This window comes from Meriones unguiculatus, chromosome 20 (genome assembly GCF_030254825.1).
Source record: "Meriones unguiculatus strain TT.TT164.6M chromosome 20, Bangor_MerUng_6.1, whole genome shotgun sequence".
In the NCBI taxonomy this organism is placed as follows: Eukaryota; Metazoa; Chordata; class Mammalia; order Rodentia; family Muridae; genus Meriones; species Meriones unguiculatus.
In genome coordinates this window covers 2,427,870-2,440,578 of record NC_083367.1, presented here as the reverse complement: position 1 = coordinate 2,440,578, position 12,709 = coordinate 2,427,870, and positions in this window count along the sequence as shown.

Here is a 12,709-nt window from a genome sequence, read left to right as displayed (position 1 = left end):
GCGGGTTTTTAAGTGCTCTGGAGTCATTTCGTTGCAAGCGGGTTTTTAAGTGCTCTGAACGCATTTCGTTGTAAGCGGGTTTTTCAGTGCTCTGGAGTCATTTCGTTGCAAGCGGGTTTTTACGTGCTCTGGAGTCATTTCATTGCAAGCGGGTTTTTACATACTTCTCAGACATTTCACTGGAAGCGGGTTTTTTAAATGCTCTGGAGTCATTTCGTTGCAAGCGGGTTTTTAAGTACTCTGGAGTCATTTCGTTGAAAGCGGGTTTTTAAGTGCTCTGGAGTCATTTCGTTGCAAGCGGGTTTTTAAGTGCTCTGGAGTCATTTCGTTGCAAGCGGGTTTTTAAGTGCTCTGAAGGCATTTCATTGTAAGCGGGTTTTTCAGTGTTCTGGAGTCATTTCGTTGCAAGCGGGTTTTTAAGTGCTCTGGAGTCATTTCGTTGCAAGCGGGTTTTTACGTGCTCTGGAGTCATTTCATTGCAAGCGGGTTTTTACATACTTCTCAGACATTTCACTGGAAGCGGGTTTTTTAAGTGCTCTGGAGTCATTTCGTTGCAAGCGGGTTTTTAAGTACTCTGGAGTCATTTCGTTGCAAGCGGGTTTTTAAGTGCTCTGGAGTCATTTCGTTGCAAGCGGGTTTTTAAGTTTCTGAGGTCATTTCGTTGCAAGCGGGTGTTTAAGTGCTCTGGAGTCATTTCGTTGCAAGCGGGTTTTTAAGTGCTCTGGAGTCATTTCGTTGCAAGCGGGTTTTTAAGTGCTCTGAAGGCATTTCGTTGTAAGCGGGTTTTTCAGTGTTCTGGAGTCATTTCGTTGCAAGCGGGTTTTTAAGTGCTCTGGAGTCATTTCGTTGCAAGCGGGTTTTTAAGTGCTCTGGAGTCATTTCGTTGCAAGCGGGTTTTTAAGTGCTCTGGAGTCATTTCGTTGCAAGCGGGTTTTTAAGTGCTCTGGAGTCATTTTGTTGCAAGCGGGTTTTTAAGTGCTCTGGAGTCATTTCGTTGCAAGCGGGTTTTTAAGTGTTCTGGAGTCATTTCGTTGCAAGCGGGTTTTTAATTGCTCTGGAGTCATTTCGTTGCAAGCGGGTTTTTAAGTGCTCTGGAGTCATTTCGTTGCAAGCGGGTTTTTAAGTGCTCTGGAGTAATTTCGTTGCAAGCGGGTGTTTAAGTGCTCTGGAGTCATTTCGTTGCAAGCGGGTTTTTAAGTGATCTGGAGTCATTTCGTTGCAAGCGGGTTTTTAAGTGTTCTGGAGTCATTTCGTTGCAAGCGGGTTTTTAAGTGCTCTGGAGTCATTTCGTTGCAAGCGGGTTTTTACGTGCTCTGGAGTCATTTCATTGCAAGCGGGTTTTTACATACTTCTCAGACATTTCACTGGAAGTGGGTTTTTTAAGTGCTCTGGAGTCATTTTGTTGCAAGCGCGTTTTTAAGTACTCTGGAGTCATTTCGTTGCAAGCGGGTTTTTAAGTGCTCTGGAGTCATTTCGTTGCAAGCGGGTTTTTAAGTGCTCTGGAGTCATTTCGTTGCAAGCGGGTGTTTAAGTGCTCTGGAGTCATTTCGTTGCAAGCGGGTTTTTAAGTGCTCTGGAGTCATTTCGTTGCAAGCGGGTTTTTAAGTGCTCTGGAGTCATTTCGTTGCAAGGGGGTTTTTAAGTGCTCTGGAGTCATTTCGTTGCAAGCGGGTTTTTAGGTGCTCTGGAGTCATTTCGTTGCAAGCGGGTTTTTAAGTGCTCTGGAGTCATTTCGTTGCAAGCGGGTTTTTAAGTGCTCTGGAGTCATTTCGTTGCAAGCGGGTTTTTAAGTGCTCTGGAGTCATTTCGTTGTAAGCGGGTTTGTAAGTGCTCTGGAGTCATTTCATTGCAAGCGGGTTTTTAAGTGTTCTGGAGTCATTTCGTTGCAAGCGGATTTTTAAGTGCTCTGGAGTCATTTCGTTGCAAGCGGGTTTTTAAGTGCTCTGGAGTCATTTCGTTGCAAGCGGGTTTTTAAGTGCTCTGGAGTCATTTCGTTGCAAGCGGGTTTTTAAGTGCTCTGGAGTCATTTCGTTGCAAGCGGGTTTTTAAGTGCTCTGGAGTCATTTCGTTGCAAGCGGGTTTTTAATTGCTCTGGAGTCATTTCGTTGCAAGCGGGTTTTTAAGTGCTCTGGAGTCATTTCGTTGCAAGCGGGTTTTCAAGTGCTCTGGAGTCATTTCGTTGCAAGCGGGTTTTTAAGTGCTCTGGAGTCATTTCGTTGCAAGCGGGTTTTCAAGTGCTCTGGAGTCATTTCGTTGCAAGCGGGTTTTCTAGTGCTCTGGAGTCATTTCGTTGCAAGCGGGTTTTTAAGTGCTCTGGAGTCATTTCGTTGCAAGCGGGTTTTTAAGTGCTCTGGAGTCATTTCGTTGCAAGCGGGTTTTTAAGTGCTCTGGAGTCATTTCGTTGCAAGCGGGTTTTTCAGTGCTCTGGAGTCATTTCGTTGCAAGCGGGTTTTTAAGTGCTCTGAAGGCATTTCGTTGTAAGCGGGTTTTTCAGTGCTCTGGAGTCATTTCGTTGCAAGCGGGTGTTTAAGTGCTCTGGAGTCATTTCGTTGCAAGCGGGTTTTTAAGTGCTCTGGAGTCATTTCGTTGCAAGCGGGTTTTTAAGTGCTCTGGAGTCATTTCGTTGCAAGCGGGTTTTTAAGTACTCTGGAGTCATTTCGTTGCAAGCGGGTTTTTTAAGTGCTCTGGAGTCATTTCGTTGCAAGCGGGTTTTTAAGTGCTCTGGAGTCATTTCGTTGCAAGCGGGTTTTTAAGTGCTCTGGAGTCATTTCGTTGCAAGCGGGTTTTTAAGTGTTCTGGAGTCATTTCGTTGCAAGCGGGTTTTTAAGTGCTCTGGAGTCATTTCGTTGTGAGTGGGTTTGTAAGTGCTCTGGAGTCATTTCGTTGCAAGCGGGTTTTTAAGTGTTCTGGAGTCATTTCGTTGCAAGCGGGTTTTTAAGTGCTCTGGAGTCATTTCGTTGCAAGCGGGTTTTTAATTGCTCTGGAGTCATTTCGTTGCAAGCGGGTTTTTAAGTGCTCTGGAGTCATTTCGTTGCAAGCGGGTTTTTAAGTGCTCTGGAGTCATTTCGTTGCAAGCGGGTTTTTAAGTGCTCTTTAGTCATTTCGTTGCAAGCGGGTTTTCAATTGCTCTGGAGTCATTTCGTTGCAAGCGGGTTTTTAAGTGCTCTGGAGTCATTTCGTTGCAAGCGGGTTTTTAAGTGCTCTGGAGTCATTTCGTTGCAAGCGGGTTTTTAAGTGCTCTGGAGTCATTTCGTTGCAAGCGGGTTTTTAAGTGCTCTGGAGTCATTTCGTTGCAAGCGGGTTTTTAAGTGCTCTGGAGTCATTTCGTTGCAAGCGGGTTTTTAAGTGCTCTGGAGTCATTTCTTTGCAAGCGGGTTTTCAAGTGCTCTGGAGTCATTTGTTGCAAGCGGGTTTTTAAGTGCTCTGGAGTCATTTCGTTGCAAGCGGGTTTTTAAGTGCTCTGGAGTCATTTCGTTGCAAGCGGGTTTTTAAGTGCTCTGGAGTCATTTCGTTGCAAGCGGGTTTTTCAGTGCTCTGGAGTCATTTCGTTGCAATCGGGTTTTTAAATGCTCTGGAGTCATTTCGTTGCAAGCGCGTTTTTAAGTGCTCTGGAGTCATTTCGTTGCAAGCGGGTTTTTAAGTGCTCTGGAGTCATTTCGTTGCAAGCGGGTTTTTAAGTGCTCTGGAGTCATTTCGTTGCAAGCGGGTTTTTAAGTGCTCTGGAGTCATTTCGTTGCAAGCGGGTTTTTAAGTGCTCTGGAGTCATTTCGTTGCAAGCGGGTTTTTAAGTGCTCTGAAGGCATTTCGTTGTAAGCGGGTTTTTCAGTTCTCTGGAGTCATTTCGTTGCAAGCGGGTTTTTACGTGCTCTGGAGTCATTTCATTGCAAGCGGGTTTTTACATACTTCTCAGACATTTCACTGGAAGCGGGTTTTTTAAGTGCTCTGGAGTCATTTCGTTGCAAGCGGGTTTTTAAGTACTCTGGAGTCATTTCGTTGCAAGCGGGTTTTTAAGTGCTCTGGAGTCATTTCGTTGCAAGCGGGTTTTTAAGTTTCTGAGGTCATTTCGTTGCAAGCGGGTGTTTAAGTGCTCTGGAGTCATTTCGTTGCAAGCGGGTTTTTAAGTGCTCTGGAGTCATTTCGTTGCAAGCGGGTTTTTAAGTGCTCTGAAGGCATTTCATTGTAAGCGGGTTTTTCAGTGTTCTGGAGTCATTTCGTTGCAAGCGGGTTTTTAAGTGCTCTGGAGTCATTTCGTTGCAAGCGGGTTTTTACGTGCTCTGGAGTCATTTCATTGCAAGCGGGTTTTTACATACTTCTCAGACATTTCACTGGAAGCGGGTTTTTTAAGTGCTCTGGAGTCATTTCGTTGCAAGCGGGTTTTTAAGTACTCTGGAGTCATTTCGTTGCAAGCGGGTTTTTAAGTGCTCTGGAGTCATTTCGTTGCAAGCGGGTTTTTAAGTTTCTGAGGTCATTTCGTTGCAAGCGGGTGTTTAAGTGCTCTGGAGTCATTTCGTTGCAAGCGGGTTTTTAAGTGCTCTGGAGTCATTTCGTTGCAAGCGGGTTTTTAAGTGCTCTGAAGGCATTTCGTTGTAAGCGGGTTTTTCAGTGTTCTGGAGTCATTTCGTTGCAAGCGGGTTTTTTAGTGCTCTGGAGTCATTTCGTTGCAAGCGGGTTTTTACGTGCTCTGGAGTCATTTCATTGCAAGCGGGTTTTTACATACTTCTCAGACATTTCACTGGAAGTGGGTTTTTTAAGTGCTCTGGAGTCATTTTGTTGCAAGCGCGTTTTTAAGTACTCTGGAGTCATTTCGTTGCAAGCGGGTTTTTAAGTGCTCTGGAGTCATTTCGTTGCAAGCGGGTTTTTAAGTGCTCTGGAGTCATTTCGTTGCAAGCGGGTGTTTAAGTGCTCTGGAGTCATTTCGTTGCAAGCGGGTTTTTAAGTGCTCTGGAGTCATTTCTTTGCAAGCGGGTTTTTAAGTGCTCTGGAGTCATTTCGTTGCAAGGGGGTTTTTAAGTGCTCTGGAGTCATTTCGTTGCAAGCGGGTTTTTAAGTGCTCTGGAGTCATTTCGTTGCAAGCGGGTTTTTAAGTGCTCTGGAGTCATTTCGTTGCAAGCGGGTTTTTAAGTGCTCTGGAGTCATTTCGTTGCAAGCGGGTTTTTAAGTGCTCTGGAGTCATTTCGTTGTAAGTGGCTTTGTAAGTGCTCTGGAGTCATTTCGTTGCAAGCGGGTTTTTAAGTGTTCTGGAGTCATTTCGTTGCAAGCGGGTTTTTAAGTGCTCTGGAGTCATTTCGTTGCAAGCGGGTTTTTAAGTGCTCTGGAGTCATTTCGTTGCAAGCGGGATTTTTAAGTGCTCTGGAGTCATTTCGTTGCAAGCGGGTTTTTAAGTGCTCTGGAGTCATTTCGTTGCAAGCGGGTTTTTAAGTGTTCTGGAGTCATTTCGTTGCAAGCGGGTTTTTAATTGCTCTGGAGTCATTTCGTTGCAAGCGGGTTTTTAAGTGCTCTGGAGTCATTTCGTTGCAAGCGGGTTTTTAAGTGCTCTGGAGTCATTTCGTTGCAAGCGGGTTTTTAAGTGCTCTGGAGTCATTTCGTTGCAAGCGGGTTTTTAAGTGCTCTGGAGTCATTTCGTTGCAAGCGGGTTTTTCAGTGCTCTGGAGTCATTTCGTTGCAAGCGGGTTTTTCAGTGCTCTGGAGTCATTTCGTTGCAAGCGGGTTTTTAAATGCTCTGGAGTCATTTCGTTGCAAGCGCGTTTTTAAGTGCTCTGGAGTCATTTCGTTGCAAGCGGGTTTTTAAGTGCTCTGGAGTCATTTCGTTGCAAGCGGGTTTTTAAGTGCTCTGGAGTCATTTCGTTGCAAGCGGGTTTTTAAGTGCTCTGGAGTCATTTCGTTGCAAGCGGGTTTTTAAGTGCTCTGGAGTCATTTCGTTGCAAGCGGGTTTTTAAGTGCTCTGAACGCATTTCGTTGTAAGCGGGTTTTTCAGTGCTCTGGAGTCATTTCGTTGCAAGCGGGTTTTTACGTGCTCTGGAGTCATTTCATTGCAAGCGGGTTTTTACATACTTCTCAGACATTTCACTGGAAGCGGGTTTTTTAAATGCTCTGGAGTCATTTCGTTGCAAGCGGGTTTTTAAGTACTCTGGAGTCATTTCGTTGAAAGCGGGTTTTTAAGTGCTCTGGAGTAATTTCGTTGCAAGCGGGTTTTTAAGTTTCTGAGGTCATTTCGTTGCAAGCGGGTGTTTAAGTGCTCTGGAGTCATTTCGTTGCAAGCGGGTTTTTAAGTGCTCTGGAGTCATTTCGTTGCAAGCGGGTTTTTAAGTGCTCTGAAGGCATTTCATTGTAAGCGGGTTTTTCAGTGTTCTGGAGTCATTTCGTTGCAAGCGGGTTTTTAAGTGCTCTGGAGTCATTTCGTTGCAAGCGGGTTTTTACGTGCTCTGGAGTCATTTCATTGCAAGCGGGTTTTTACATACTTCTCAGACATTTCACTGGAAGCGGGTTTTTTAAGTGCTCTGGAGTCATTTCGTTGCAAGCGGGTTTTTAAGTACTCTGGAGTCATTTCGTTGCAAGCGGGTTTTTAAGTGCTCTGGAGTCATTTCGTTGCAAGCGGGTTTTTAAGTTTCTGAGGTCATTTCGTTGCAAGCGGGTGTTTAAGTGCTCTGGAGTCATTTCGTTGCAAGCGGGTTTTTAAGTGCTCTGGAGTCATTTCGTTGCAAGCGGGTTTTTAAGTGCTCTGAAGGCATTTCGTTCTAAGCGGGTTTTTCAGTGTTCTGGAGTCATTTCGTTGCAAGCGGGTTTTTAAGTGCTCTGAAGGCATTTCGTTGTAAGCGGGTTTTTCAGTGTTCTGGAGTCATTTCGTTGCAAGCGGGTTTTTAAGTGCTCTGGAGTCATTTCGTTGCAAGCGGGTTTTTAAGTGCTCTGGAGTCATTTCGTTGCAAGCGGGTTTTTAAGTGCTCTGGAGTCATTTCGTTGCAAGCGGGTTTTTAAGTGCTCTGGAGTCATTTTGTTGCAAGCGGGTTTTTAAGTGCTCTGGAGTCATTTCGTTGCAAGCGGGTTTTTAAGTGTTCTGGAGTCATTTCGTTGCAAGCGGGTTTTTAATTGCTCTGGAGTCATTTCGTTGCAAGCGGGTTTTTAAGTGCTCTGGAGTCATTTCGTTGCAAGCGGGTTTTTAAGTGCTCTGGAGTAATTTCGTTGCAAGCGGGTGTTTAAGTGCTCTGGAGTCATTTCGTTGCAAGCGGGTTTTTAAGTGATCTGGAGTCATTTCGTTGCAAGCGGGTTTTTAAGTGTTCTGGAGTCATTTCGTTGCAAGCGGGTTTTTAAGTGCTCTGGAGTCATTTCGTTGCAAGCGGGTTTTTACGTGCTCTGGAGTCATTTCATTGCAAGCGGGTTTTTACATACTTCTCAGACATTTCACTGGAAGTGGGTTTTTTAAGTGCTCTGGAGTCATTTTGTTGCAAGCGCGTTTTTAAGTACTCTGGAGTCATTTCGTTGCAAGCGGGTTTTTAAGTGCTCTGGAGTCATTTCGTTGCAAGCGGGTTTTTAATTGCTCTGGAGTCATTTCGTTGCAAGCGGGTGTTTAAGTGCTCTGGAGTCATTTCGTTGCAAGCGGGTTTTTAAGTGCTCTGGAGTCATTTCGTTGCAAGCGGGTTTTTAAGTGCTCTGGAGTCATTTCGTTGCAAGGGGGTTTTTAAGTGCTCTGGAGTCATTTCGTTGCAAGCGGGTTTTTAGGTGCTCTGGAGTCATTTCGTTGCAAGCGGGTTTTTAAGTGCTCTGGAGTCATTTCGTTGCAAGCGGGTTTTTAAGTGCTCTGGAGTCATTTCGTTGCAAGCGGGTTTTTAAGTGCTCTGGAGTCATTTCGTTGTAAGTGGGTTTGTAAGTGCTCTGGAGTCATTTCGTTGCAAGCGGGTTTTTAAGTGTTCTGGAGTCATTTCGTTGCAAGCGGGTTTTTAAGTGCTCTGGAGTCATTTCGTTGCAAGCGGGTTTTTAAGTGCTCTGGAGTCATTTCGTTGCAAGCGGGTTTTTAAGTGCTCTGGAGTCATTTCGTTGCAAGCGGGTTTTTAAGTGCTCTGGAGTCATTTCGTTGCAAGCGGGTTTTTAAGTGCTCTGGAGTCATTTCGTTGCAAGCGGGTTTTCAATTGCTCTGGAGTCATTTCGTTGCAAGCGGGTTTTTAAGTGCTCTGGAGTCATTTCGTTGCAAGCGGGTTTTCAAGTGCTCTGGAGTCATTTCGTTGCAAGCGGGTTTTTAAGTGCTCTGGAGTCATTTCGTTGCAAGCGGGTTTTCAAGTGCTCTGGAGTCATTTCGTTGCAAGCGGGTTTTTAAGTGCTCTGGAGTCATTTCGTTGCAAGCGGGTTTTCAAGTGCTCTGGAGTCATTTCGTTGCAAGCGGGTTTTCTAGTGCTCTGGAGTCATTTCGTTGCAAGCGGGTTTTTAAGTGCTCTGGAGTCATTTCGTTGCAAGCGGGTTTTTAAGTGCTCTGGAGTCATTTCGTTGCAAGCGGGTTTTTAAGTGCTCTGGAGTCATTTCGTTGCAAGCGGGTTTTTCAGTGCTCTGGAGTCATTTCGTTGCAAGCGGGTTTTTAAGTGCTCTGAAGGCATTTCGTTGTAAGCGGGTTTTTCAGTGCTCTGGAGTCATTTCGTTGCAAGCGGGTTTTTACGTGCTCTGGAGTCATTTCATTGCAAGCGGGTTTTTACATACTTCTCAGACATTTCACTGGAAGCGGGTTTTTTAAGTGCTCTGGAGTCATTTCGTTGCAAGCGGGTTTTTAAGTACTCTGGAGTCATTTCGTTGCAAGCGGGTTTTTAAGTGCTCTGGAGTCATTTCGTTGCAAGCGGGTTTTTAAGTTTCTGAGGTCATTTCGTTGCAAGCGGGTGTTTAAGTGCTCTGGAGTCATTTCGTTGCAAGTGGGTTTTTAAGTGCTCTGGAGTCATTTCGTTGCAAGCGGGTTTTTAAGTGCTCTGAAGGCATTTCGTTGTAAGCGGGTTTTTCAGTGTTCTGGAGTCATTTCGTTGCAAGCGGGTTTTTAAGTGCTCTGGAGTCATTTCGTTGCAAGCGGGTTTTTACGTGCTCTGGAGTCATTTCATTGCAAGCGGGTTTTTACATACTTCTCAGACATTTCACTGGAAGCGGGTTTTTTAAGTGTTCTGGAGTCATTTCGTTGCAAGCGGGTTTTTAATTGCTCTGGAGTCATTTCGTTGCAAGCGGGTTTTTAAGTGCTCTGGAGTCATTTCGTTGCAAGCGGGTTTTTAAGTGCTCTGGAGTCATTTCGTTGCAAGCGGGTTTTTAAGTGCTCTGGAGTCATTTCGTTGCAAGCGGGTTTTTAAGTGCTCTGGAGTCATTTCGTTGCAAGCGGGTTTTTCAGTGCTCTGGAGTCATTTCGTTGCAAGCGGGTTTTTACGTGCTCTGGAGTCATTTCATTGCAAGCGGGTTTTTACATACTTCTCAGACATTTCACTGGAAGCGGGTTTTTTAAGTGCTCTGGAGTCATTTCGTTGCAAGCGGGTTTTTAAGTGCTCTGGAGTCATTTCGTTGCAAGCGGGTTTTTAAGTGCTCTGGAGTCATTTCGTTGCAAGCGGGTTTTTAAGTGCTCTGGAGTCATTTCGTTGCAAGCGGGTTTTTAAGTGCTCTGGAGTCATTTCGTTGCAAGCGGGTTTTTAAGTGCTCTGAACGCATTTCGTTGTAAGCGGGTTTTTCAGTGCTCTGGAGTCATTTCGTTGCAAGCGGGTTTTTACGTGCTCTGGAGTCATTTCATTGCAAGCGGGTTTTTACATACTTCTCAGACATTTCACTGGAAGCGGGTTTTTTAAATGCTCTGGAGTCATTTCGTTGCAAGCGGGTTTTTAAGTACTCTGGAGTCATTTCGTTGAAAGCGGGTTTTTAAGTGCTCTGGAGTCATTTCGTTGCAAGCGGGTTTTTAAGTTTCTGAGGTCATTTCGTTGCAAGCGGGTGTTTAAGTGCTCTGGAGTCATTTCGTTGCAAGCGGGTTTTTAAGTGCTCTGGAGTCATTTCGTTGCAAGCGGGTTTTTAAGTGCTCTGAAGGCATTTCATTGTAAGCGGGTTTTTCAGTGTTCTGGAGTCATTTCGTTGCAAGCGGGTTTTTAAGTGCTCTGGAGTCATTTCGTTGCAAGCGGGTTTTTACGTGCTCTGGAGTCATTTCATTGCAAGCGGGTTTTTACATACTTCTCAGACATTTCACTGGAAGCGGGTTTTTTAAGTGCTCTGGAGTCATTTCGTTGCAAGCGGGTTTTTAAGTACTCTGGAGTCATTTCGTTGCAAGCGGGTTTTTAAGTGCTCTGGAGTCATTTCGTTGCAAGCGGGTTTTTAAGTTTCTGAGGTCATTTCGTTGCAAGCGGGTGTTTAAGTGCTCTGGAGTCATTTCGTTGCAAGCGGGTTTTTAAGTGCTCTGGAGTCATTTCGTTGCAAGCGGGTTTTTAAGTGCTCTGAAGGCATTTCGTTGTAAGCGGGTTTTTCAGTGTTCTGGAGTCATTTCGTTGCAAGCGGGTTTTTAAGTGCTCTGGAGTCATTTCGTTGCAAGCGGGTTTTTAAGTGCTCTGGAGTCATTTCGTTGCAAGCGGGTTTTTAAGTGCTCTGGAGTCATTTCGTTGCAAGCGGGTTTTTAAGTGCTCTGGAGTCATTTTGTTGCAAGCGGGTTTTTAAGTGCTCTGGAGTCATTTCGTTGCAAGCGGGTTTTTAAGTGTTCTGGAGTCATTTCGTTGCAAGCGGGTTTTTAATTGCTCTGGAGTCATTTCGTTGCAAGCGGGTTTTTAAGTGCTCTGGAGTCATTTCGTTGCAAGCGGGTTTTTAAGTGCTCTGGAGTCATTTCGTTGCAAGCGGGTGTTTAAGTGCTCTGGAGTCATTTCGTTGCAAGCGGGTTTTTAAGTGATCTGGAGTCATTTCGTTGCAAGCGGGTTTTTAAGTGTTCTGGAGTCATTTCGTTGCAAGCGGGTTTTTAAGTGCTCTGGAGTCATTTCGTTGCAAGCGGGTTTTTACGTGCTCTGGAGTCATTTCGTTGCAAGCGGGTTTTTAAGTGTTCTGGAGTCATTTCGTTGCAAGCGGGTTTTTAATTGCTCTGGAGTCATTTCGTTGCAAGCGGGTTTTTAAGTGCTCTGGAGTCATTTCGTTGCAAGCGGGTTTTTAAGTGCTCTGGAGTCATTTCGTTGCAAGCGGGTGTTTAAGTGCTCTGGAGTCATTTCGTTGCAAGCGGGTTTTTAAGTGATCTGGAGTCATTTCGTTGGAAGCGGGTTTTTAAGTGTTCTGGAGTCATTTCGTTGCAAGCGGGTTTTTAAGTGCTCTGGAGTCATTTCGTTGCAAGCGGGTTTTTACGTGCTCTGGAGTCATTTCATTGCAAGCGGGTTTTTACATACTTCTCAGACATTTCACTGGAAGTGGGTTTTTTAAGTGCTCTGGAGTCATTTTGTTGCAAGCGCGTTTTTAAGTACTCTGGAGTCATTTCGTTGCAAGCGGGTTTTTAAGTGCTCTGGAGTCATTTCGTTGCAAGCGGGTTTTTAAGTGCTCTGGAGTCATTTCGTTGCAAGCGGGTGTTTAAGTGCTCTGGAGTCATTTCGTTGCAAGCGGGTTTTTAAGTGCTCTGGAGTCATTTCGTTGCAAGCGGGTTTTTAAGTGCTCTGGAGTCATTTCGTTGCAAGGGGGTTTTTAAGTGCTCTGGAGTCATTTCGTTGCAAGCGGGTTTTTAGGTGCTCTGGAGTCATTTCGTTGCAAGCGGGTTTTTAAGTGCTCTGGAGTCATTTCGTTGCAAGCGGGTTTTTAAGTGCTCTGGAGTCATTTCGTTGCAAGCGGGTTTTTAAGTGCTCTGGAGTCATTTCGTTGTAAGTGGGTTTGTAAGTGCTCTGGAGTCATTTCGTTGCAAGCGGGTTTTTAAGTGTTCTGGAGTCATTTCGTTGCAAGCGGGTTTTTAAGTGCTCTGGAGTCATTTCGTTGCAAGCGGGTTTTTAAGTGCTCTGGAGTCATTTCGTTGCAAGCGGGTTTTTAAGTGCTCTGGAGTCATTTCGTTGCAAGCGGGTTTTTAAGTGCTCTGGAGTCATTTCGTTGCAAGCGGGTTTTTAAGTGCTCTGGAGTCATTTCGTTGCAAGCGGGTTTTCAATTGCTCTGGAGTCATTTCGTTGCAAGCGGGTTTTTAAGTGCTCTGGAGTCATTTCGTTGCAAGCGGGTTTTCAAGTGCTCTGGAGTCATTTCGTTGCAAGCGGGTTTTTAAGTGCTCTGGAGTCATTTCGTTGCAAGCGGGTTTTCAAGTGCTCTGGAGTCATTTCGTTGCAAGCGGGTTTTCAAGTGCTCTGGAGTCATTTCGTTGCAAGCGGGTTTTCAAGTGCTCTGGAGTCATTTCGTTGCAAGCGGGTTTTCTAGTGCTCTGGAGTCATTTCGTTGCAAGCGGGTTTTTAAGTGCTCTGGAGTCATTTCGTTGCAAGCGGGTTTTTAAGTGCTCTGGAGTCATTTCGTTGCAAGCGGGTTTTTAAGTGCTCTGGAGTCATTTCGTTGCAAGCGGGTTTTTCAGTGCTCTGGAGTCATTTCGTTGCAAGCGGGTTTTTAAGTGCTCTGAAGGCATTTCGTTGTAAGCGGGTTTTTCAGTGCTCTGGAGTCATTTCGTTGCAAGCGGGTTTTTACGTGCTCTGGAGTCATTTCATTGCAAGCGGGTTTTTACATACTTCTCAGACATTTCACTGGAAGCGGGTTTTTTAAGTGCTCTGGAGTCATTTCGTTGCAAGCGGGTTTT